The sequence below is a fragment of the Mesocricetus auratus genome, unplaced genomic scaffold (assembly GCF_017639785.1).
Source record: "Mesocricetus auratus isolate SY011 unplaced genomic scaffold, BCM_Maur_2.0 Super-Scaffold_100009, whole genome shotgun sequence".
Lineage (NCBI taxonomy): Eukaryota > Metazoa > Chordata > Mammalia > Rodentia > Cricetidae > Mesocricetus > Mesocricetus auratus.
This window is the reverse complement of record NW_024429193.1, coordinates 26,996,531-27,023,776: the sequence shown is the minus strand read 5'-3', so window position 1 is coordinate 27,023,776 and position 27,246 is coordinate 26,996,531. Positions and strand designations below refer to the sequence as shown.

The 27,246-nt window shown below is 45.7% G+C and overlaps 1 protein-coding gene and 1 long non-coding RNA gene across 5 annotated transcripts in view; one reads left to right on the top strand and one right to left on the bottom strand.

Moving 5' to 3' along the window:
* Sgms2 (sphingomyelin synthase 2) overlaps positions 1-17,477 on the bottom strand; it is a 70,784-nt gene extending 53,307 nt beyond the window's left edge. For 2 of the 4 annotated variants that reach the window (XM_013122612.3, XM_040751779.1), the window contains exon 1: positions 17,347-17,477. The gene's annotated coding sequence lies outside the window, so the exon portion shown is untranslated. Of the gene's footprint in view, positions 1-15,843; positions 16,963-16,986; positions 17,122-17,346 lie in introns of those variants that run through there. The other 2 variants (XM_013122613.3, XM_021234529.2) reach the window with 2 other exon arrangements.
* Positions 17,328-21,283, top strand: LOC110343305. The gene is made up of 3 exons (XR_005879314.1): positions 17,328-17,437; positions 20,338-20,535; positions 20,991-21,283. It is a non-coding gene; the product is annotated as an uncharacterized LOC110343305 (long non-coding RNA).
* Positions 21,284-27,246: the final 5,963 nt, after the last annotated feature.

The window sequence follows — 27,246 nt, the reverse complement described above, 5'->3', positions numbered from 1 at the left end:
TGCTGGGAACACTGCAGGTAGGCAGGCTCATCAATGAAGGGGGAGCTGCTGGTGGAGCTGAGGAACCCACTCACAAAAATGTCACAAATCAAATACGAGCCCCTGCCTTGAGTTCCCAGGTCATTCCTACACAGTCGGGTCCTACCCCTTAGATCTGAGAAGGGCCAGTGAAAGGAGGAAGGTTGAGACTGTTATTTAACTGGGGGTTACAACTTGTAAATCTCTCCTCAGTAAGCCAATTGAAAGAGTTAAATCAAAATTGGAAAGCAGAGAGGAGCTGTTTTCCCTAGGATTCTGCCTGACCCCATAAGAGAGGCTCACCAAGGATGTGCCGGAGGAGACGGGTGAGCAGAGTGGGCCAGGAGCTTTACTAACCTGTCCTAACTTTCTACTGCTGTGCTGTTTAATGCGACATCCATAAGCTACACCAGACTGCTTCAGTTTAAATTAACTGGAACTTAATTCGTGTCTCTAGTCCTACTGGACATAAATGCCCAATGGTCACTATGGCGACAGTAATGGATGGCACAGAACTATGGAACCCTCATCACTGCAAAGGTCTGGGCAGACCTGCCCTTGGGCACATCGGAGAGTGACGGGAACACATTGTGCCCATGAAAACACAGCCTTGTAGTCCAGAAACAGACATCTGTCGAGGGAACTCAAAGACATCTGCAGAAATGAATCATTCCCCATGAGATTTAGTCTGTCTTGAAAGTCCTGTTTCTCATACTGCAGAACCTCCAGCAAGCTGCCTTCACAACTGGATATCACATTGCAAAAGCATACAGGTGCTGACATAGAAGATAACATGAGACTATCTACTATATGAACATGTATTTGGCAATGGGACACATTTTAGATTTTAGACCCAACATCAAAAGCTTAAACAATTAAAGAAAATAATGGGGAGGCTGGATTTAATTAACTTCTGCCTGCAAAAACAGCTAAGAGAATTAGGACAATTCACAGTCTAGAGGAACTCTTTTTTTCTTTCAACTAGCAGAGGACTAAAATCCCCCAACACCGAAGCTGGAAGATCGCTCAATAGTTAAGGACACTTGTTGCTATTGCAGAGAATCCAGATTCAATTCTCAGCACCCACATGGCAGCTTATAACCATGAGCGACTCAAGTTTTGGGGGATCCAATGCCCTTTCTAACCTCCACTGGCACCAAGCATACACATGGTACATACACATGGTACATACGCATGTACACTGACAAAACACTGACATATAAAATAAATAATCTAATTTAAAAAGATAACAGTACTCACACAGTTCTTACAACTTTAGAAAACAAAGAGCCTGGTTAAAAAAGTAAAGCGTATCTGGGTGTGGTGATGCAAACCGGTTATCTCAACATGCAGCAGGCCGAAACACAAGGATGCGTGTGCAGCTGAGCTCAGCCTGGCCTATGCAGCAAGGCTGTGTCTAAAGAACCCAAACCAACCAAACAACATCGAGACAGATATTTCATCAAAGAACACACACAGCACACAACCGGCAGCATACAGCTCAATACTCTATGCTATTGGGGATGCCATTTAAAACGACAAAACACTGTTCTAGTCACCAGGTAAAGTCTAAACCCAACATCACCAAACTCTGGGAAGGATGAGAAGCTGCTGGCTCTCTCATGCATTGATGCTGAGAATGCAAAGCCATATGTCTTCATTAAGTGACATTTTGGGCACATTCTTACAAAGCTAAATGTACTTGTTGTGTCGGACAAACCAACAGAACTCCTCGGCATTAGAGTTCAGTTGTACATAACTCCTGACTACAGCCACAATGTGACCCGCCACCACTAAAACCATGAGCCTAAGTAAAAGCAATCTTCTTTCCTTCCTTCCTCTCGTTCTCCTTCCTTCCTCCTCCTTTCCCTCCTTCCTCTCTTCCTTCATTTCTCCCTCCATTCTTCCTCCTCCTTAAGTTGGTAGTTTGTCACAGCAACTAGAGAAGAAACCATACTGCTCCTAGAATTAAAGTCTATAAAAGTATTTAACATATTCAAGATTAACCATAAACCCAGCAATACTTACAATTATATTTCTTTACAAAACCAAAACATAAACACTAAATTAAGCTGAAAAGCAATACTCTCATATTAAGGAAAACAGCCCCCAGTTACACCCTTGAAGAACAATGGTGCCAGGCATTGGTGGCACACGCCTTTAAACCCAACACTTGGGAGGAAGAGACAGTAGGATCTCTGTGAGTTCGAGGCCAGCCTGGTCTTCAAAGTGAGTTCCAGGTCAGCCAGGGCTGTTACACAGCAAAACCCTGTCTCAGGAAAAAAAAAAGAAAAAAGGGCAATTTACTCAAACACTATCAGATGCAAATTTCCTTTACAATCTGAAGCACTCATGACTTCTAAACACACATTCTAAATATAGTCCAATGTTAATAAAATCACAAAGATTCATCTTGTGACTTGATAACTTTAGATCTTTATCATCAACGATGCCCTCTATAGGTTTTCATATTCAACATTCACCTCCCACAGGGGATGCTTGGGTCCCAGTGGCAGGGCCTGTCTGTCATAGTCCTGCTGAAGTGAGCAGCTTCAATCAGCAAACAGTGTAAGGGGTGTGGGGGCGGGAGAGGGAGGAGAGGGGAGTAGCAGTGAACAGGTAAGCGCCCCCCAAAACATTTAACTTGATGAAAACAACCCTCAGAAGAATCCCTTTGCTTCCAAAACAGCACGTAAGGCTATCTGGAAAGAACATTGTTTCTGTTTATTTTAGTGTTTTGTCTGGCTGCTTGGGTGTGTGTAGGTATGTGTTTACGTGTGGGATACCGGGTATTGAACCCAGGGCCTTGGGCACATGAGGCAAGCGCTCTGTTGCTGGGCTATATTCCCCAGCCTCTAGTAAACACATCCTTGCAAGGCTGGAGATATGGCCCGGTGGGTAAAGGTGTTGCCCCCAAGCCTGATAACCTGACACCTGCCTCAGTCAGAAATCAGGCTGAAAAGATCCTGGCAGGGGTAAAGATGTTCAAAGAGACACTGTGCCCCTCCCATTGGCTGTCAGACCGTTGAAACAATGGTTTCTGAGAAGCTGGAATTTCCTCGGGAATCTCATGCTGAGAGAAAGAAAAGGCTGAAGGCTGGTGGCAGCCAGAGCAGGAACCTGTCTCCAGGAAGGAGACTGTCCAGTTCTGACCACTCTGCTGAGGACGCTGGGACACGGGTAACAGGAGTGGGACCGCAGCCGAACGCTCCCTGTATCCCACTTCAACTAAACCTCACGTCAAGACACAGAGCACAGAGTCTGCGGGAGGTGGGGTATCCACTGGACCTCTTCACTTCTCCCCGTCCCCATGGCAACACGGTCCTCTGCTCTTCACCGTTACTTCAGTCTAATTGGCACACTGAGGGGGGAAAAGGGTGGCAGAGCCCAGTAAGCCAGGGTACAAGGCGAGCTGACCCTAACAACTCAGGTAACAGACCAATGCTACACAAATTAGCAGCCAAGTAAGTATGAGTGCTTCATCTGCATCTGTGACAGCTAGATGCCCTTTAAACATGCGCTATTTCAAATGCCAAACTGCATCTTTTTTTTTTTTTTTTGTGGCTCATATCGGTATTGAACCAATTGGGTCTTCCTAAGAGTAGGCACCCACATTTTAAAGCACCTCTTTATTCATAACCACTTTGATTACACGTTCCCATGTCCCCATCCCTACAATGGTACAAACTCTTTAAGTATTTTAATCATGTCTTCAAAATTGACAATCTATATTCTCTCTAAACAGATAGCTCACGTGCATTGCTGTCGACCAGACAGAAATGTATCCACGGAAATAACAGCCACGTACCCAAAGCTATTTCTCAGCAGTTTTCAGAATTCCATGCACACCCTACACTATAATTTCAAATACAAACAATTCATCTTTAAAGACCTTTCTTGTGGCTTCTAAGAACCACATTCACAGCAACAAACTACACACAGAACGTGGTTGGCTACCCTGAACGCCCTTTATAAAGCAGTAGCATTCACAGCACAGTGAATTTACTCTTCAATCCTAGCCCACAGGACGGGAGACCATGGAGCCTCTCAGGGGCAAGTCAATCCCGCCAAGGCTGACCTGAGGACGGGCCTCAGGGTTCCACCTCCAATCTCAGGTTGCCATGGCATCCTGGGCTAACAGCTCCTGTTGACAAGTGTGTCTATGGCAACTCGCAGCTGGCACTACACTCTTTCCACTTCTGCTTCCAAAGCCAGTGTTGAGAAACTATGGGCAACACTGAAGAGCTTGGTGAATGGTGGTGGCATACCCCACAGCTCTATGAGTTACATCCCGTATGCATTAAAAGGGCGGGGCTGGAATCGCTTTACGGATACTCTCTCTTAAAATATTCTGGAGGACAAATGAGTTTTTGTTGTTGTTATTGTTTCCAGACAGGGTTTCTCTGTGTAGCTCTGGAACCTGTCCTGCAACTCACTCAGGAGACGGGGCTCACCTCGAACTCACACAGATCTACCTCCCGGGTGCTGGGATTAAGGCAGACACCAGCACCACCTTGCTGACAAACGATTTGTTTTTGTTTCTGTTTTTTGACAGATGATTTTTAAAGGGCATTTCTTTCTTTAGACTGATGAAAATACCAAATACATAGAAGAACTGTGTTGAATAACTTAAGTGATAACCTCACTCACAGGACACGGAGGAAAGGGGAATGGGGTTTTTTAAGTGGACAAATGGTTTCCATAAGGTTTCAGTTGAAGTGCCCACATGAGCCCAGGATCAAAGGAAACACTGGAAAGAGATGAAGACAGAGATGCAATCCCAGACAAAAGGCAGCCTCAGTCCAGGCTATGCAGACGCACCTGGGGGCAGGTGGCCAGGAGGAGAGCATCAGAGTGATGGGAAAAGGTACAGTCTGGTCCTGCATTGTCATATGGAGTAGAGTGACAGAAAGGTTCAGGAGCTTTGGGACAAGAGCATCCACAGCCCAGGCAGTAAAGAGAAAAAAAAGATTTCCCACTGCACATACTGGAAGCGAATGCATTTGTGTTCTAAGTCCCTCCTCTGAAAATGCTGTACAATTACCACTAGCCACCACGTACATTGCTAAACCCAATGGTGACCGTGTTCTCATCTTACCCAACTCACAACTTACAACACAGCTCATTACCCCACGCTCTCTTCAACAGTCAGCTGCATCTGCAATGTGTCGCCCCCAATCTGTCCCTTGCCTTGCTGGTAACTCTATGTCCACGTTGACCTACTCACTCGGCTATGCCTCAGGAAGTCCCCGTTTACAAAATCTCCCCGTGTGATTCTTACAGCCTTCATGCCACTTCTGTGTTGACAACTCTGACCCTAATCTGGGCCCTAAAAGTAGGTCTCAATTCACAACTGACATCAATCTCCACTAATGGTCAACTAAAACTAGCTAATTACCAAAGAGTAATGCCCATTACACCACTCCCATCCACACACCCCCAAGTCCCAAACTCGCCTGACATCTCCAATGCCATCCCCTACTCTAACCCACATCACTTTCCCACAAAGTGCTCCTATTTCTTCATAATGGAGTTCTTGTCACTCTCTGCCAGCAGCTAGAGGGCTATGCCACAAATACGTCAATCATTCCCTTCTCCTCATGTACTTTATGTTGCTTTCTTGTGGCATTTGGAATAATAATAAGCAGCTTACTTCTTAGGGAAAATGCAAGGTCTATCCACCAGAAGGCCCTGCTGGCCAGCCAGCCATGTATCTCCCTCTGTGTCTGTCTGTCTGTCTCTGTCTCTCTCTCTGCCTCTATCTTTCTCTCCCTGTCTATCTCTCTCGCTCTTACTCCCTCTCCCCATCCCTACTACTCACATGCTACAGCTGGTGTCCTATCCATTGCACCTCCCTTCCTGTTCTGTTCCACAGGCTGGCGTGCATGGTGCCCTCTGCTGAGTCTTGAGATCCTGACCTCTTCTGACAGGCTCAGAGTACTGTTGCAGAAGTAGGGCCCTACTTCTCTCCTCCTCTCTACTTCCTTCACAGAACCAGTCCAGACCTAAGTGGATTTTCTTATCAGCTTCCCTTGCTTATCACCCTGTCAACCCCTCTGAGAACCTGGCTTTTCAACACACACACACGCAAACACACACATACACACACACACACACACACACACACACACACACACACAGTCTCTGCATCCAAGGAGAAAAATCTTGACTCGCGGTCCCTGCTGCATCCCCGAATGAAGAAAAATGCCTAAAGCTGGGCGTGATGGGCATACCTGCAATCCCAGCATCTGGACATGAATGACAATCTTGATTTTGACACCAGCGTGGGCCACTAATTGAGAGCCTAAAGAATTAAAAAGGCTGGGGATATAGCTCAGTGGTAGAGTACTGCCTAGCACAGGGAAAGTCACACCATAGTGTGTGTGCGCGTGTGTGTGCGCACGTGTGTATGTGCATGAGTGCGTGCGCGTGTGTGTGTGCACGTGCGTGTATGTGCATGTGTGTGTGTGTGTGCATGAGTGAGTGTGTGCGTGCTGGGGGGGAGGGACGGGAGGAAGGAGGGAGGGAGACCTAGCACATAGCAAGTGCTCAGGAGGGTACATAAGGCATCAACTTTAGGAGGAACTGAAAAAGCCTGTATTAGTCACCACACTCCAAGCGCTTATGAAACCCAAGGCAATTTCTCCTGAGAACCAAGTGGAGCAGAGGCTGAACCCTTAGTGTCCCCACTTCCGCCCTCTCTCTTAAGCTCTGCTGTACCATGTCTTACATCCCAACCACTTCCAGGCAGACTAATAATTGACATTAAGCAATGATTTCTCTGGCTCCTATCTTAATGCAGCTAGGCTTCCCAAGCTGTCACAAGAGGCAACTAGACATGATTACAATATAAACAGGGAAAGAGTAGAGTGGAGGTCAGCAGCCAGGAGAGCTGAGAACTTTTATATGGTTACGTCCTGTGGTGTCACTTCAGTGCCCACTTGGCTAATCGGTCACATTAACAAGAGACCAGAACCGGTTTTCTGTGATACTCACTGAGTAGCTGATGTAATTCAATAAAAGTGCAATATTCCATCAGATGTGGTGGCAAATATCTGAAAACCCTAGTACTTAGGAGACCAAGACAAAATCATGTTCAAGGCCAGCCTGGGCCACGTAGTGAGATCCCGACTCAAAGGGAAAAGAGGGAGAGGGACAGAAACATTCCTATCCTCAAGTCAGGCGTTGATGGTGCCATCTTTAATCCCAGCACTCAGGAGGCAGAGGCAGGCAGATCTCTGTGAGTTCAAGGCCAGCCTGGTCTACAGATTAAGTTCCAAGTTCCAAGACTTAAGTTCCAAAGCAATACAGAGAAACCCTGTCTCGAAAAACAAACCAAAAATAAAAAATAAATAAATAAACTCCCTATCCTCTTGGACCTCCACAACCTTGAGCTATTTAAAAAAGACTCTCTTCAAGTGCTCAGGTCTTGGGCATTTCATTGGCCAACATAAATAAAAGAGACAAGACAAAAGTATTGAGATTATTTGCAGATGCAGACAGATTCCCTAAGGTGAGCTGGATTCAGCTGCCTCACACAGTACAGTAGCTGTTAGATCCAAGTTAATATTGAGTACTTGAACTTCAACCAATTTGCTACGAGTGTAGAGTACATACCACACTTCAAAGAGTTAGGAAAAACATAAAATTTGTAAAAATCTTTCAATTGACTATCTATGAAGGTTATGTTTTGACATACTAGGTTATATATAAAATGTTAAAATTCATTTCCCCAGCTTCCTTTTACTTTTCACGTTGTGGCTGGAGGGACAGTTGAGTTGCGTGTGTGGCTACTGTGGCTGGCTCACAGTTTATTTTCATCGGTCAGTTCTGGGTTCCCATGATACAAGCACAGCAGTCACTACCCTGGTCTAGGGTCTGGCTTTTGCAAGCCTGTACACAACCGATTGCTGCAGTTCATCCAGAAGAAATAATAAAATTCAATTTAGTAAGAGATGCCCAGCCAGGCATGGTGATGCATGCCTCTAATTCCAGTACTCAGAAGGCAGGCAAATAACTCTGAGTTTGAGACCAGTCTAGTCTACATAGTGAGTTCCAGGCAAGCCAGAGCTCATAAGTGAGACCTTGTCTCAAATTAAAAAAAAGTGACAGACAGTATCAATCTTTAAATTTAACAATGAGAGTTGGGAGAGAACAGACACCTACCCAATGCCTAGATCAAGTCAAGAAACTATGAAAGTTAGTTTCTTCTACATCTAGAGATAGCCTCATTCTGCTATGGCGAATACTGAATGATTTGCAAAAGTCCTGGGGTTCAGGCTTGGTTCTCACAGAGGTGTTCCGAAGAAGTAGTATAGCATGAATAAAAATCCAGAAACAGATATTGGGGTTAAAGTTGAAGACCAGAGAAGTAAAGCAGTAGCCACTAGAGAGCTCTCACCTCCACCAGTGCTCCAGAATGCACTGCTCCTCAGACTGCCTAAGACGGCAATGAGTTCCTGTCTCCTCCCAGCTTATATTCCTTCCTCTGCCCAGGCATATCACTCCCGTCACCATCTCCCTAGTGCTGGGATTAAAGTTGTGAGCTCTGTTTCTGTTTTACACTGACTCGCTCTCATGTAGCCCAGGGTATCCTTGAACTCACAAAGATCCATCTGCCTGTCTCCCAAGTGCTGGGATTAAAAGTGTGGACACCACTGCCTGCCCTCTATGGCTAACTAGTGGTTTAGGTGTGTGGCTAACCAGTGGCTTAGCTTTGCACTCTGATCTTCAGGCAAGTTTTGTCAGCTCATAAACAAAATGTCACCACAAAGCAGTGAAAGCGCCTTAGGGGAGGGGCCAATGAGGAACCCAGGGGGGCAGTGTTAAAGTCAACAGGATGGGGTTGGGGGGACAGCAGCCCCACCCCCTCCCTGCTTTGATTCCTGGCTGTGAAATGGGCGACTTGTTCTGCATCCTATACCACAAACTACCTCAACACCAGCCCGAAGGGAGATCTCTGAAGTGGGGAGCCAAAGAAAACCTTCGTGCTTGATAAACTGACTGAACCATGCACTTTATTAAAGCAAAGGAACCCTATAGAGCGAGTTCCAGGACAGCCTCCAAAACAATACAGAGAAACCGTGTCTCGAAAAACCAAAAGAATAAAAAGAAGAGTCAACAAAATCTCTGGTACATAAGCTACCATCCTCTGTAAGTTAAAATAGTTAAAAAGTCCTTACCAATTCAGTAGAAAGCCTAAAATCAAAACCAAAAAAAATCAGGGCTGGAGAGAGGGCTCAGTTAAGAGCACTGGTTACTCTTCCAGAGGACCCACGTTCAATTACCAGTACCTACATGGCAGCTCACAACTGTAACTGTAGTCCCAGGAAATCCAACACTCTCTTCTGACCTCAATGCATACACATGGTACACAGACATTCAGGCAGTTAAAACACCCATAGATATGAATAAGAAAAAAAAAATTAAACCAATAAAATCAAATAGAGAGCCACAGACTATTCTTTTTGCTCAGCTTAATGGGCTGATAGGAATGGGTCAATGCATTCCTCCTTCCTGTACTCAAGAAAGCCGACCAAACTCTTGACAACACCCCACAGGAAGCTAAGCATCCAAGTTTTCCAAATGCATGTTCTAGCCCTGACTGTAAGGAGCGGAGACATAGCATGTTTAGACAGGTATGATTTTTCTTTCAATTAACTCCACATCCAGGGGGGGGGGGTCTACATCTAACACCAGTGGTTAGGCTCCATAGTCCAGCTATGCCTTTGAAACCCTATTCTGGAGCTATGGATGCTCCAGAAGAAGGGCTGGATTTGCACTGATGCTCTGAGTTCGCTTCAGCACCACCAAACAAAAAAAAAAGTTCATTCCAAGGCATCTCTCTGTTTAAGGGTCGGGGACTATTTTGATCCCCTATGCACACATGTGCAAAATGAAATGGTGAAAAGATACAATGAAGACAACCATACTGCCTTGTTTTAGGAGTCAATGAATAACAGTTCTAAGGACTGAGAACAAACCCTGGGACCTAGTAAAAAGCTCACATTTTTGTTGAATTGTAAATGTTCCTGATTGTTGCTTATAACTCGCCCATCTCTGCTCTGAGTTCTCAGTCTTAACTAACGCACTTTAGGGGATGTATTTCACATATATGTAAACAGACTTCATGACATTTTCCCAGAGCTGGCTCATACACTAATTTAACCAAAAGAGCACCCTGGGTTGAGATTCAGCTTGCTAGAACAGGGGCAGTCAGTACATCAGGCCCACTAAGGAACCCGCTGAGCAAATGAAACGCACAGAAGACAGCTGTGGCCGTGTTGAACAGCTGTCTCGGGCCTCCTAAAGAATGATGTACAGCATCCGCGAGGACAGTGGGGTTTGTGATTCATAACGGCTTTGCAGTTTCAGGGACAGTGGTGCCCATGGTACAGTATTTCCCAGAAGGCCATGCTCTGCCAGGGGCAGCACCAGCTGTGATAGACTCCACTCCCCACATCTGCATATCTACAGGGAGGGCAAGCATATTGTTTGTGCCTGGGCTTCAAGATCCGGCCACCATCCACAGAAGCACCTCACCACCCCTGTCATTCACTGCCCTGTTAACAGCGAACAGAGTGCGAGAATGGGGAGTTGGAGTCAGACCCCACAACTCTGAAAACTACGTCACAGAGGAAATGAGCTACCATGGTGAGAGATATTCAATTTTTGAGGCAATAGGACTGAAACCTCTGCTTAAATTAGAAATGCAGCTTCTCCGTAAAACGAAACAAACAGCAAGCATTCCTCAAATAGTTTCTACACATTGGGCCACATAATTCACATGATTACCCTCTGACATAAATACTATTTCATTCCCATTTTACAGCCAGGAAGTGGAGGGAGTTCTTTCGTTACCCAGGATTACACAGAAACACACTCATGTTCTCTGGGCAAAGCCCAGCAAGGCTCACTTTGGGCACAGCTTCACGCTCTTAGGCACTGAGAGTGGAGAACAGTTCCAGGAGGTTTTAGGTACAGTCCTATGTCAGAATGTGGCCCCCCTAAACCCGACACATCTCTGAAGCTACAACAGAGCTGGGCGGGGCCCTGGAAACCCATGCTGAGCCCACCTTCAAATCCCTGCTTCTTCCACTCCCCGCTGTCTCCACGGCCTTGGGTTCCTGAGTCTTGCTCAACTGCCCAGTCCCTCCCTCCACTTCCAGAGTGAAGATGGCAATTTCTATTTTGCAGGATTATCTGAAGATGACAACAGCCCTTCAGGGGGTCTGACTAATACTTATATTATCTATCACTATTTAACCCTTCTCTGTCCTGCCACAGCATCTCCATCTTCTGGGTGACAAGGCTTGGAGTCAACACAAATCTTTGGCGTCCCTCCTTTACAAAGATTCCACGCTTAACTAATATGCGTCTTCTTGGAAGGTCCCCACTTCTTTTGGGGGCTGGCCCCTGTGACAGCACAGCTGGTTAATGATCCGTGACTTAAGAGCACTTTTTCTCCCTTCCACTCTCTTCCTTAGCGCTCAGTGAGGCTCACCCTCTCCAATCTTCTGTCAGTGATAGACTAACATCACAGTCCTTTATAGCTACCAAAGTCTTTACAACCGTGAGGGAGGGGACAGGTGGCTTCCCCGCATGATTCTCTATAGTAGGCAGATGCAGCAGAGAACCCTGTGATCCCATCTTCCCTCTGCTAGACCAGGGCCCAGAGGAACACAGAAGAGTACAGGTCCAATAGGAAGAGGTGACTCCAGCAGGCCTGGGGCCAGGCACCACCCTCAGGAGGATGCAAAACCTGCATTTGGCACAATGCCATCCCTCCATTCTGCTTTCCACCTCAAGGCAATTTCTCCCTCCAGTACACGGAAAAGTTTTCCTAAGAATTTTAGAAATTCTACTTATCTTGGCCAGGTGATAGAGGCACATGCCTTTAATCCTAGCACTCAGGAGACAAAAGCAGGAGAGTCTCTGGGTTTGTGGCTAGTCTTGTTTTACAGAGTGAGTTCCAAGACACAGACACACACACACACACACACACACACACACACACACAGGTAAAAATAAGTTTTGCCGGGCAGTGGTGGCTCATGCCTTTAATCCCAGCACTTGAGACGCAGAGGCAGGTGGATCTCTGTGAGTTCGAGACCAGCCTGGTCTACCGAGAGAGTTCCAGGACAGCCTCCAAAGCCAGAGAAACCCTGTCTCAAAAAACCAAAATAAATAAATAAGTTTTGGCTTGAAAAAGTTATGTGATATCAATTTAAATACAACTTATTTAAACAAATTATAAGGCTATATTTCACATTGTTATAAGCAAATGGTATAAAGGCTGGGCAAAGGGAAACCCTCACATTCAGTATCCCAATTACACATTAATTCTGTTTATTGTTCTTTTAAAGTTTCCTTTGACTCACAAGCCATAGTGGAAAGTACGTACTAAACTGAACTAATTGGGTATCTAAAAGAGACTGAATTCCACACTCCTTACATCTTAATATGCTTTGTAAAACCACAGGTAGAAATCAACTAATTAACTACCTTTTGGGGGCAGGGTTTTACTATGTAGCCATAGTTAACCTTGAAATCACTATGAAGACAGTGCTGGCCTTGAACTCATAGATGGGTTTATATTAACTGGAATTAGAAATTAAGATAGAAGCTCAAGGCAACATTGATTACTTGACTCAGTAGCAAATAAAGCTTAACATACTTGGAAAACCTGAGAATCTTTATTGTACTATATTCACAATGAAAACAATGGACATTTCTTGCATTTTTCACTAAATCAACCTGACAATGTCATACAGATGACACACAAATTTTTTGGAAAAGTGCCCTATTTAATCCCAGCACTCAGGAAGCAGACGTAGATGGACCTCTGAGTTCAAGAGCCTCTTGGTATACATAGTTCTAGAACAGCCAGAGCTACATAGCGAGACTCTTCCTCAAAAATACAAATAAATAAATTGTGATATGATCTATCCTAAAGCTGACATACTACATACAATAATATAAACATAATATCCAAAAATATTTAATGTTATCTCACTGGTGCTGATGATGTAACTGTAGAAATAAAATTTCTTTTTCAGAGCTGCCTGGCAAAATTAACTCAGTTCTTCTCTGCTGTATTTCCTTAAAAAATAATGTTAGATGTATGACTAATAATAAAAACACAAACAGCACTTTAGGAAAGCTGGAATGTTCTCTTTTTAGACACCGCCCAGCATAGAGCCAGGACCCTGCTGGGCAGCCCCACCAAGCTGGATCCTCAAGCTGACTGCTTTAAGGAGCAAACAAGTGAGAGGCCAAAGTCAGGAGGACCAGGGATGTGTGCCGGGGATGAAAACACATGCTTGGCACGTTGCAAGTCCCTGGGTTTGATCTTCAGTAAAGATGCAAAAAAATTAAACAAACAACAGAACGGTTTTCTTTTTTTCTAATTCGAGGAAACAGATAAGTTAAATAGATTTCACTTTTTAAAAAGTAAAGCAACTGAAAATTATCACGGTATAGATAGACATTTAATTCAGAGCTGCTAAAAAACACACACACAGTGAAAAGGTGGACGCAGCAGTTAAGAGTGGGCATACAAAGGGCCCCCCTGGAACTCTAGCTCCAGGGGCATTTGCTGCCTTTGGCCTCTGAGGGCACCCCCATACAGACCCACATACACACACACAATGGGAACTAAACAGAAAGGGAATCTTTAGAAACGGTGAAAATTGGAAACAAACTTGGTGTCCCACAATACGGGATGGGTTCAGAACACTAAAAATCATTGTTATATGAGAATCTTTTAGTGACATAAGAGATGCTTATAATTGAGATGGGGGGAAAGTTAGACTGTGTAGAAAAAAATAAGCCCAGGTTTGTAGAGTAGAGCTTTCCAGCTGTGCAACTTTGGGAAAGTTAAATAACTGCTATAAGTATATCTATTTCTCCCCAATAAGACGGTAAAGGATGTCTGTCTACCTTGAGGCTACAGAGGTTAAGAGCACTGGTTACTCTTCCAGAGGATCTGGGTTTGCTTCCCAGCACCCACATGAAGGCTCACAACTGCCTGTAACTCTAAGTTTTAGGGGATCCACCTTCCTCCACTGGCCTCCACGGGCACCGTACGCGTGCAATGCGTAGACATTCACGCAAGCGATGTGCCTGCACACAGAGGAGCATCACCTCCCAAGGCTGTGGTAGGGAGAAGTTACCGGAACTAGCCAGCATCTGTCCACAGTGGTCAATACACATCAGCACCAGCTGCTGCAAGTGCGCATGTGAGAAAACAGGAAGGTACAGTGTTAAGTGGTTTTAGGGTGATAGGTTTACTCTGCCCATTTTTCCAAATATGTATGAACATCACTTCTAACATGAGGGAAACAAGGATGTGGGGATGTTGACACAATGAGAATCCTTTTCAAGCTCTACCTTAGGGCTTTCTTAAACGTAAATGAATCTTGCTTGAGTTAACTTACCCTTCGTATTTCCTTTCAGTGAGTCTGTTTTACACTATTTAAATTAATTTGTCAATACTACTTTATTAGGTAAAGCAAGATGTCCACATTGTGCTCAGCCTCACAAGAGTGGAGGAGTCCAACTCAAGAACATCAACAACCACTAGGAAGGCAGCCCAGCCCAGCAAAGCTCAGCTCAGATCTTTTGCTTCCTCCCAGCTCCCAATGCTCCTGCTTGCTGACCCCGTGGTACTTGGGTTTTAGTCTACTGGACTCTAAGTCGCAAGGGCAGTAACAGAAACCCCATTATCCCAGCACTGTTACATACCAGTGCTGGTATATAATAGGTGCTTAATAAATATTCATCATTTATTCAGCTGAATGACAACAAATATGAGTTGAATGATTATCTGATACTAGTAGTTCAGGATTTGATTCCACCAGAAGACAAAGGAAAGCCATTCTTTTTATAGCCTAGAATTCTCAGGAATTGATCTAATAAAAAAAAATGAAGGAAATAAGGAATGGTATGGTATACTGGAAATCCAAGCACTGGGGAGACTAAGGCAGGAGGATCTCAAGTTCAAAGCTAGGTTGCCCTACAAAGTAAGATTGACTCTTCACACACACTCTCTTTCTCTTTCTCCCTCATCCCCTCCCTCCTTTCCCCTCAAATTATCACTTTTAAAAAGGAAGTCCCAATCTGTATTTCATTGTCTATTTTAACAAATATAAGGCAATTTCTGTATATTTTGTTTAAAGTCCCACAACATCTGAGAGTATAACTCGGAGAAGCATGGCTAATGCATGGCTAATCTGGCAATCACCAGATTCTTCTGCACCCCCATGGCCACCGTCCCCTCCCAGCACCCCAGTGTTACAGAACAAATGCCTGGGATACTTCCAAATTCCTCCGAGGACTTTTACCAAGTTCTGGGAAAAAGAAACTCAAAACACGGTGAAACAGCCTGCTTACATGTGGTCCTGAATTTCTCCGCAGGTTCACAGGTCAACCAGCTTTAAAAATGAAACTAACAACAGCAAATTAAATATTAACTTGATTTAAAAAAACACTAATATGCTGGAGATATGGCTCAGCGGTTAGTAACACTGACTGCTCTTCCAGAGGACCAGAGTTCAATTCCCAGCACCCACATGGCAGTTCACAACCTTCTGTAACTCCAGTTCCAGGGAATCTGGCATCCTCACACATACATGCAGGCAAAACATCCATGGAAATATAAAATAAAAGTTTTAACAAAAATCCCAAAAATTCTTTAGCTGGGAGAGCAGTATGAAGTAAGACCATCAGTGGACCAAGGAAATGGGCTATAAACAAAACAAACAAAAAATGAATTTTGCTTGCTTCTCACTCAGAAAGAAATGCTAGAGTTTTCTGTACAAATACCTTCTTCCTGCAAAGTCCAGGCTTCTCATGCTCTGTCTGCCCGGTGACTTTGATGTCCCTTAACTCTAACAACAGAGGGTGGGGACAAAACCGTCTTAGGTATCCACCCTGAAACAGTTGACTTCCTGAAAACCTCCCTTCCCACCCCAAGGGAGTAGCACAGCGTTTCACATGCTAACCTGGGCCCCACAGGCTCCTCAGAGGGAAACCGGCTTTACCTAAGCCACCTGGACCTCTCTGTTATTATAGGTCAACAGTTACAGTATAGTGGGGTCTGCGTTGGAGAAGACACTCATCATCAGACGTTTGCGCCTCCATCCTCCTTACTAACCTCATTAATCCTTACTTAGCACTCGTTACTGTTTGGAGTAGTCCTAATCTCATTTTACGGGTTCTGGATGGTAAATGTAACCGAGGGTTCAGGGTTAGTCTAGTTAGATGAGTCTAGGAGTGAAACCAAAGAACGGAACAGTTAAAAAGTGAGATTCAAAGTCCACGCGAACCCACGGACAAAAACAGTTGAACCTCTCCAGAATTTCAAACATGTCAAAATTATCTTAAGGTCATCTGAGAATAAGCAGGTGTTGAAATAAAGGAACGGCGGATTAATAAAAGATTACAGGAAATAACATTTTAAGTATTTGGTTTTGAGACGCAACGATCACCGGACCCACAGACTGTGACGGGGTCCTGTCCGCTCCCACCTCTGTGGGCTGACAAACCCAGTCTCCCTTCAGGAAAGGGCGCGGGTCTAAACACCAAAGGCAGAGAGGTCCCCTTGGGTAGCCCGGAGCTGGTCTCGTGCACAGACCTTCAGCAAGTGACAGTCTCTACTTCGCCAGCCTAACTTCAACCCCGACCTCGAGACTGGCACTGCACAATCTACGGTTTAACCTGTGCCATTCGATGCCACCACCAAGTACCCGAAAATGGGTTACAAATGAATGAGCAGCAGGCTGGGAGGAGAGACAGCCACCAACTGACCCCCAGCAGACGAAAACCGAGGAAGGATGCCCGGGGCGGGGCGGCCTGGGGGAGGCGGTGGCGGCCAGAGCCACGTCCCCGCTGGAGCCACGTCCCCCGCGCGGAGGCTCCGCAGGACGCGCAGCCCGCAGCCCATCCTCCTCCCGGCCCGGCGCTCACCGCTCGCACGCAGCCGGTGCTCGCACGCCGGGGGCGCTCGCTGGGCGCCGAGGACCCGGGGGGGCACCGGGCCCGAGAGCTGCAAACTTTGCGCGGGTCGCGCCCGCTGAGGAAGCCGCTCCGCCCCAGGCCGCAGTCCGGGTGCTGCAGCGAACCCGGCTCCGGGCGGCTCCGGCGGCGCCGAGGGCGGGGTCTCCGGGCGGCTGAGCCCCGGGCAGCGCGCTGCTCTGTTTACAGCGGGCCCGCCCGCGCCCTCCTCCCTCCTCCTTCCCTCCCTCCCCAGCCCGCGCCCTGCGCGCTCCTGACATCATTCATTCTCGCACTCTCGCCTGCCCTCTCCTGCTCCCAGCCGTGACTCACCCCAGAGCCCGGGGTTCCTGCGGGCACCCGCGACTCCGGCGATTCCCGCGACCGGGTCTCTTCCCGGCGTCCAACCGAGCTCGAAAAACCGGTGCGACTTCTTCGGGAGGCGATTGCAGCCGACCCTCCCCTCTGCGGCCCTAGAAGATGCAGCGAAGGAGGGGCTTGGCAGGCAGCGCGAGGTGGCTCCCGGCCGCAGGCTGAGCGCAGAGCACGGCAGACCTCCCCGAACGCGGGCGGGGATCAATCTGGGAAAGTTCTCTGGGTGCCGCTCCCAGCAACTTTCAGGGGTGGGGCCCGGGAAGGGATAAGCCACCTCCGCACCTCCTCCGGTTTCGGAAACTGCTTCCCGACTACGTCGTGTGCGGGCCGGGGGGCACCCGCGCTGACTCAAGGGGTGGGGCCCCGCCTAGGTCAAGTGGGTGGGTTTCCTAACATCACAAGACCGCTTGGCGAGGTTAGTCACCATGCCCGGTGGCACCTCTAGGTGAGCTGGAAGGGTGATTGCTCCTAATGAGGCTAACGACGCTAACCACCTTGTCATTGGCCCCGTTAGGTGAATTGCATTTTGGCAAGGATGAGGAACCGGAACCAGGATGACCGCTGAAAGAGTGACTCTCTACTTTATAATGGACTTGTGCGTTTCTGTTGCCTTGGGGGCACAAGTGGCCATATGTGGTTTCTCTGATAACCTCAACAATTAGGTTGTAGGAAGGGTTGTCTCTGTCTAAAAAATGGTCAAAGCTTGGCATTTCCTTGGTGTTGCCCTTTCCACACCTGGTGGCAGCTCCCAAAGTCAACCACGGTCTCGAGAAGAGTGCCTAACTAGGAATCCAGGCAACTGGCTGAACTTTAAGAATTTAACTGGCATAAATACCTTTTTATGATGTTATCTACTTCCCTTCTGGTTTTGGTGCCTATGTGTAGGGTTGCATAGACTGTCCTATGGGGATTAACATAATCGACAAAAATAACTATAAGCAAAAAAAATAACTATAAGCCTTTCTGGTGTTTAGGGTGGATATCATTTGTGTCAATAATCATTTAACCCAATGATAGCAAAATAGAACATGTGAGAGAGGTCCCAAGGTGGCAGGTCTAAGATGATGTCACAATGCAGAAGCCTAAATGAAACAACCCTGCAATTAACCACAGGCTAGACATTGTTGTGGGGAATGCTTTTGTTTTTAAGCTCCAGAAAGGTAGGAATCCAACAAAGAGCATCAGCAATGTAATTTCTTTTCCTTGGGTTTATCTTTCCTTTTCTATAAGGAGTTCCGTTTTACATTTACAAAGCCCAGGCATTTTGCCCAGAAGGCAATAGAAATGGATTGGTTTGCTAGCATGCTGTCCCACTAAATGGAAATTTGAACCAACATTTTTTCCCCAGATAACCACAGAGGTAATGCAGAAGCTTAGTGTCTGAGGCATGGGTGACACAGAGGGTCAAGAATCTGTGTCGGTGAGTGTGGGTGAACATTTCATGCCCATCTACCCCCTACTTGACGACTCAAATATTTGTATATTAAGGAGGTAGGCATAAGTAAAAACTTCTACAGAACTCAGAAAAATGACATTGAAGGGTTTGTGAAATTTTGAAAGCCCCCGAGCCTTCAGTCCTGTGTGCACTGTAGAAGATTATGAATACTACCGATTCCGCATGGACCTCTGTTTAACAGGCAGCTTGGAACATTTTGCCATGTTGTGTTTCAGTTGGCTATCCTATCATGCCACCTACAAAAAAAAAAATAAAGCTCTGTGTAGTGGGATACTCCCTAGTTCTTGGGAGGCAGAGTCAGTACTTCAAGACTGACCTCCTCCTTCTATAGGGAGAGCCTCACTCTAAGAGCTTAAACACAAAGGAGTAAGAGCGTATTTATGACCCGGTCCATGAGCTAGCTTGTTGGAGCCCACTTCCTTTGGTGGGATGCCATGCTCAACCTTAATGCAATGCATGGGAGAGGGGCCTGGCCCTGCCCCAACCTGTTGTAGCAGACTACGTTGACTCCTCATGGGAGCCCTTACCAGTGAGAAGGAGTGGACTAGGGGTGGGCTGGGAGGAGGTGAGGGGGATGGGAGGAGGGGTGGGAGGGAGAACTGTGGTTGGAATGCAAAATGAAATAAAAAGTGTTGTGTAGTTTTTCTGATACTCATTGACTTTTTTTTTTTAAAAAAAAAGCAAATTATGGGGCTGACAAGGTGGCTCAGTGGTTAAGAGTTAACTAAATCTACGGTTTATCATCTTCCAAAAATGTTGCTTGTTTGGGCTGGAGAAGGAACTCAGAGGTTCCATTCCTAGCACCTGTATGATGACTCAACAAGCATCTGGAACTCCAGCTTGAGGGGATGCCCATTCCTGGTTGTCATAAGCACCAGGTAAAACACCCATTCACATAAAGTAAGAATAAATACATCTTGGAAAATAAAGGACATCGATGACCTTTGTAAAGGACAGAAAGGGGCTGGAAATCAAGCTCACTGGTACAGTGCTTAGTAGATTTGTTAGTTGGATACCTACCACAGGGGGGAAAAAACTATCAGTGAGAGAAAGGTGTGGTGGTACAGACCTGTAATCCCAGCCCTGAGTAGGATTACCTAAGAGGATCAAGAGATCAGTCAGTCTGGACTATACTGTGAGACCCTGTTTCAGAGTAAGGTGTAGGGAGAACAGAAGACAGTTTGTAGGTAAAGGGTTCGTGACAGTTGTTTTGTCTAAGCCAAGGCACGCTGTAATCAGCTTTTACAAATATGTCTTTGGTTTGGTAAAACAAACTGATTAAGGCAGGAGAAAAATACATCTCTAGTGCTTATCTCTTTATTTTATCTTCTGCTTTCAGCATAACTAAAGTCAGGTATTTAATCAGTAAATTTGATCGAGTGAGTTTCCACTTGGTTGTTTATCTAAGGTTCAACCTGTGCCCTTTCTAAGCATGTCTAAGCAATAGGAAAGGGGGTTTCTCTTTTTTGACCCCATTTTCTTTCTTTTTTTAGTTTTATGAAGATGTTTATGGAAGTGTCTTTTGTAACTTTGCTCATGCCATGTATTCTGTCTGGGATGTAATGATTAAGAAAATAAAGGAACACATAAACAGGAACAAATGAGAAGAAAATTCTGCGTTGTAGAATATCACACAGACAGTGGGTGAAAATGAATGATATAGTTCTACCCTATACATTGTTCTGAGGAGGGTAAGTAATGAAACCACTTTAGAAAGCAAGCTAGAACTAAAAAGCAAAAAAATAAAACAATACCAAAAAAGCCTTAAAGGCTGAAGAGATAGCTTGGTAAGTAAATGAAGGTCCTTGTTTCCCTGCCTGATAACCTGAGGTCACTCCCTGGGGTGCACATAGTTGAAGGATAGAGTTGATCTCTGACCTACACATGTGCCCTATGGTGCATGTACACGAACACACACACACACACACACACACACACACACACACACACACACAATAAATGTAATTTAAAAAATAAATGGGGTTATTTTAAGCTACTAAAATAGCAGATGGCTCTGAGGCCTGTTTTGACTAAATCATGGGTCGGGGCAAAGGGAGCAGAGGGTGGATGATGAAGGGAGAACTGTTTGTGTATTCTGTGATGGATGCTTCCTGCAACACGTAACCAGCCTGTATCTTGTCAACAGCGTCAGCTGACCGATGAACCAAAAGGAAAAAACCAGAACGCCGTGTGGCAGTGCAACTGAAAATGAGGAAGAGACTTACCCCCCTGTACATCTCACTTTTGGAGTTCGGTCTGAGTAGCAGACGTCCTGTCCTTGGGATCATGTCAGCAGCTCTTTGGTGTGTGAAAATGTGTGTGATTTCACTGCCTGGTGTTGACTCTAAACCTGATAGTTTAGTTCTTAGCTTGAAAACACTTTAGGGCAGTTGTTTTTGCATCCTTCTGTTTATTAAAAAAAAAAAAGCCTTTGGATGATCTTTATAGTCAGGATGGTTGCATATTAAATAAATGTATTTTGGCTATTCAGAGAAGAAACAAAAAGGCTGTGTACCACCTTTTGTTGGCATTGTCACCCATGTCACTTCCTGACTGAAGAGGATGGGGAGGGCAGAGGGAGCATAGCGCAGCTTCCCACGGTCCAGGTACAAGATGGCGGCGTCTGGTTGACAGAGCAATGATTGACAGCAAGGAAGGCAGGTGGGCTTGAAAGGCAATGGATGGAAATTGCCAGTCAGTCAGACGTGGAGACTGAGCCAGCAGGGCTCCTGCTCCTTTCCTCTGAGCACTTACAGGATGCTCAGGATGCTGGTGCAAGGCAGGGTTGTGGGGGAGATGACGCGTTTGATGTGGGTGAATGGAGATGTCATGTGACGATGTTTGTCAGGACTCAGAAGAGAAGCATGGTGTGGAGATACAAACTTAACAATAGTCAGCAAATAATAACGATGAATGTGGGGGAAGAAGGGATGACATAGTGGGAAGGAAAGGGGAGAGGAGGTCCAAAGGAGAACCAAATGTTATTAAGTGAGGTAAGAGGGGCCCACAGCAGATGAGGCTAACATATATAAAAAGAGATGAAACCAGAAGATAATGTCAGGCAACTCAGGAAGCGCCTCCTTCTGAGGAAGATGCTCCTGGGAGGACAAGGAAAATAAAGAGAGACAGACAAAGATGATCCTCGGACTCGGTGGCCCAGGGTCTTGGCTGGGCCGTGACTGGGTGGAATCTGTGGAGACCTGCTGTAGACGGACCAATAAGCAGTGTGAATGCATTACTAAGGTGAACTTATACAGTTGGGGCTGATGGAAAATGAGGAGTGTCTACTAGTGAGCACAGGCTTTTGGAGATGATGCAGATGTTCTGAATTTGATGGAAGGGGGCCTGGGGGTATAGCTGAGTTGGGAAAGTGCTTGCCGGGCAAGCACAAGGCCTTAGGCTAGGTCCCCAGTGCTGTATCACCTAGGTGATCTTGCACACTCCTCTGATCCCAGCCGGTGGAAGCTGGAGGATTAGGGGTTCAAGATCATTTTTGTTTTGTAGCAAATTCAAGGATGGTGTGGGTTCCTTGAGACCCTTTCTCAAAAAAATAGATATTTTTTAAAAAGACCAAAATAAAGGTGGAATGCTGAAGGAAAGGAATGAGAAAAGAAGGTAGGGGAAAATAATGGGGCAAGAGCCAGCAGCTGGGGAGCAATCGTAACACAAGGAGGAGGAGTTGGGAAACATGGGCTTTGGGTTTGCTGGAGTCACTGTTGGGTTGAGTTGTGATCCCCATTCATATACTGAAGCCCTTGCCCCCCACATGCCAGAATGTGTCCATACCGCTCTTCCTTGGCTCATTATGGCCTTATCTGCTAACCCATTACAGTTTGAAAATGTAAGTTGAAAACCCACTTAAAACACCTACAAAAACTGACAGGTTAACGGCATATGCTGGTTGGTGGCCATTACAATCTCACGGCTATCTGGGAGCTGCAATGGGCTGGAGCTGCCTGGTTTCAGAAACAAGGGTCATGTTACACTTTGCTGGTTTGGGAAATGATCCAAATTGAAAACGTCAGTTTTCTAAGTTGTGCAGATTGATTCTGAGCTACTGTAAAGTCAAAATAGTAAGCAGGGCCCTGAAGGTAGGGAACTATGTCTATTTGAAGGCCATGCCTTTTAAGAGGAGATTAAATGACAATGAGGCTGTTAGGTGAGTCTAAACACCTGTCTGGTGGTATTCTTATAGGCAGAGGGAATGGGAACCTACAGAGCTCACAGCATGGGCACACAGTGGGGGAAGGATGGAGGAAAGACCACGGAGGATGAATACTCCTGCAAGGGCAGGAGATAAGCCTCCAGAGAAATCAGAGTGACCCTCACTCTAAAATGTCTAGTGCCCAATGTCTGAAAACAAATTTTGGTTGATTAAGCCCCTCCACCATAGCGCCCCTTATCCAGGTTGCTTTTCCTGTAGTCATGCAAAAATATTCCAACAAAAGCAACTTAAAGGAGAGAGGGCTTAATCTGCAGCACAGATCAAGGGTGTAAGGATATGGGAAAACTTGTGATCACGAGATAGGATCTTGGAGGATACACCAGAAGGGTTAGGGGGCAATGGGTGGGGTGGTAGATGCCCAGCAGAAATCAATTATAACAATGTGGAAATAGTGGGTGAGGGAGAGAATGTAGGAGAAGCTTGTGAGTAGGTGTGCTGGCTAGTTGTATGTCAGCTTGACACAAGCTAGAGTCATCTGAAATGAGGGAGTCTCAATCGAGAAAATGCCTCCATAAGATCTGACTGCAGGACATTTTCTTAGTTAGTACTTGTTGGGGAGGACCCAGTCCATTGTGGGTGGTGCCATCCCTGGGCTGGTGGTCCTGGGTTCTATTAGAAAGCAGGCTGAGCAAGTCAGTAAGAAGCACTCCTCCCTAGCTTCTTTATCAGTTCCTGACTCCAGGTTCCAGCCGGTTTGAGTTCCTGCCCTGACTTCCTTCAGTGATGGACTCTGATGCAGAAGTGTGAGCCAGGTAAACCCTTTTGGTCATGGTGTGTCATCTTAGCAATAGTAACCCTAACTAGGACAGTGGCGTTGGAGAGAGATTTCTAGAAGTTATTTCTAACTTCTCTGGAACCAGCAGCCTGAAACCAGCTCCCACTCCAACAGGTGGGAGTCCTATGGGACTAAAGTGGAGACGGACTTAGTCTGTCATTTCACCAGTGCAAATGGTCTTATTTTATATTGGCTGTTTTATTCAGAGGCCAAACTGCTGTGACTAATCTGCTCTTGTCATTCTTTCTTCCAAGGACCACTAACCTTTTGTACTTTGATATGCTTGGTACTGAAGGCCATGGAAATCATCAGGAGCCACTTTGGGGGGAAGAGAAAGAGTGCAATTGATTCCAATAGGGCAGAAGGTGGAACTCCACTCCCTATCAATCAGAAGAGGAAGCCTGTGGGCTACTCAGATCACACATAGCTCAGGAGAGAGCAGGAGTGGTTAGGGTGGAGGGTGGTACAAACCACCTCACTCAGGAGAGACTGGCTGGCTGAAACCTGGTGACTGAGGAAGAAATGGGGGCTCTGTGATTGGCTAGCAGATTGAGGAGGAAATGGGGGCTCTGTGATTGGCTGGCAGATTGAGGAGGAAATGGGGGCTCTGTGATTGGCTAGCAGATTGAGGAGGAAATGGGGGCTCTGTGATTGGCTAGCAGATTGAGGAGGAAATGGGGGCTCTGTGATTGGCTAGCAGATTGAGGAGGAAATGGGGGCTCTGTGATTGGCTAGCAGATTGAGGAGGAAATGGGGGCTCTGTGATTGGCTAGCAGATTGAGGAGGAAATGGGGGCTCTGTGATTGGCTAGCAGATTGAGGAGGAAATGGGGGCTCTGTGATTGGCTAGCAGATTGAGGAGGAAATGGGGGCTCTGTGATTGGCTAGCAGATTGAGGAGGAAATGGGGGCTCTGTGATTGGTTGGCAGATTGCTTGCTCTTTCTGGGTGGTGTCTTTTCCACTGCAGCGGGGGAGTGTGGGGTCCCAATGGCACATGGCAGATCTTCTTTAGACCCTACTGCAGGATGGTGGGCGAAAACATGTCTCCTTCCATTCAGTGGGAGCAAAGGAGGCCGTATTTTGATGATGATAGAGTTCCCAGGAAGGTTCATCTGAAACAGCATTGTCTGAACTTGCTGGTTTCATCAGACTTATCACACAGTCCATCTGCGACTTAATGAGACTTTAGAGGACAGAGTCTCTTGGACTCTTGGACTCTAGAGAAGTACCCAAGATGAATCTTACACTAAGACGACTCTGGGAAGTTTTAGCCTAACAAGAATCCTCTACATTCTTGACTATGTCAGTGTGGGAAACTATGCCATGCTAAATAAATATTAACCATGATTTCCATCAGGGACCATGCCTTCTTGAAAGGGACTTTCCAAACCTCTCTTAAAGACCGAGGATCACCCCCACCACCCCACTGCTGATGGTTTTCTCTGCTTGACGGTCACTGGTGTAAACTCTAGGCCAGAAGGCGAGAGCCACTAATCACTTAAATAATTTCTGGTTTTTGAGAGATTAATTCTTCAAAGTATTAGCATGCTCGTGTATGGTGCACATTTATAGAGAGGCCAGCAAACAGCTCTGGCTGTCATCCTCAGGAGTGCTGTGCACCCCTTTGGAGGTAGAGCCCCTCCTTGGCCTGGAGTGATGCTGGACTGAGTGACCAGTAAGCCCAGGAGAATCCTCCCGTGTCCTCTTCCCCAGTGCTGAGGTTACAAGTGTCCATCACCATGCCTAGATTTTCAGATGTGGATTCTTGGAATCATGCTCAAGTCTACAGTGCTTGCAAGGCCAGCACTTTACCGACTGGGCCATCCCTGGCAGCTCATGTTTCTAAGTGGATTCTGTTACTAGTTGTACGTCTGTCTGTAGAAGGCCAATGAAGTCTCCAGCTATAAATCTAAAGTCAGCCTTCAGATCTTGGTATGCGTACCAGAAAAGCAAATCCCTGTAGCCTGCCAGGATTCACCTCTTTGCTCCAGAGCTGGTCTCTAGTTTTTTCCCTAGTGCTGTTTCAACTAGAAATTCACACACGCGTACACACACATACACACACAAACACACACACACACACACACACACACACACACACACACACACACTCCTCCGTACGGTTTGTTAGGCCACTATTGATGAGATTTCACCTCCTGTCAGCTCACCTTTCCTAAATGGACTAGAGTTGAAAATTAAAGCAGGCTATTTAAAAAGTGTGTGAAGAAGGATGGCATTCCTGGAAGATACTAACTTACCCAACCCGAGTCTTCAGCTGGTAGCGGAAGTGGAAATAAAAGCCTAAGGAGAAATGCAGCAAATTTACTTGTGCATCCACACTTGTTTTGTAATGAAGGGGGGGGTAATAATTACATATTGCTGTGCTTCCTATAAGAAAGGCAATGGTCTCAAGCATGCAATAAATCCTTCGCCAATTATCTTTACAACCTCCTAGTACTATAGTTAAATAAGGTCATGGATAAAAAGTCAATAAAGGATGAGTAATAACTAATTAAATCTTTGACTTCTCTGCAGCCTCTTCAGCATTCTTAGTCTTCTCTGTGTCTTCAAACAGTGGCCATTACCGTATATATCATAAATATGATCTATAAATCTAACATGAAACAACACCTTGCATTTATGCTAATGGTGTAGCTGAAAAGAATCCAGAGCCTTTCATGGGCCATTAACTCATTTATCATATCTATACATGTCTTCTTGAATGAAATTTCTATGGCTCCCTAGTTTACATTTGGTATTTAGTGTCAAGTGCTTATAGATTTTGCAGAAAGTAATTGTCTATCACTCTTTTTAAAATATTTTCTTTTACACTCTTAAAATTCATCATTTTCAACTTAGTTTTCCAATCCCATGCTCCACCCACTACACAATCCCAGGTGACACTCTAAATTTTCTCCCACCCTCATCCCTTTTCATTGTTTTTTAGAATTGCATGCACATGTGATGGATGCATGTATCTGACATATGTTCGTATAAAGTATATGCGTATGAAGTATGAGTGTATGACATATATTCATGTACAAATTATATGTATATCATGTACATGTGTGTGATATATATTCATGTGTAAAGTATCTGTGCTTATGATACACGTGTGTAAGTGTACATTCATACGTGTGAATACATGTGCATTGCGTTGTGGCATGACTGTAGAGGTCAGAAGACAACATTGGCTATCTGTCTTTACTGTCTCCCTTGTTTGCCACTGTATACAGCACACCAGCATGAATGGAATATAAAGTTCCTACCTCCCATCTCTCTGTAGAAAGACTGGGATTATGGACACACAAGTGTTTACCTTATGCAGACTCTGGAGATTCAAACTCAGGTCCTCATGCCCACATTGCAAATACTTTTTTAAAAATACAAAACATGTTTATT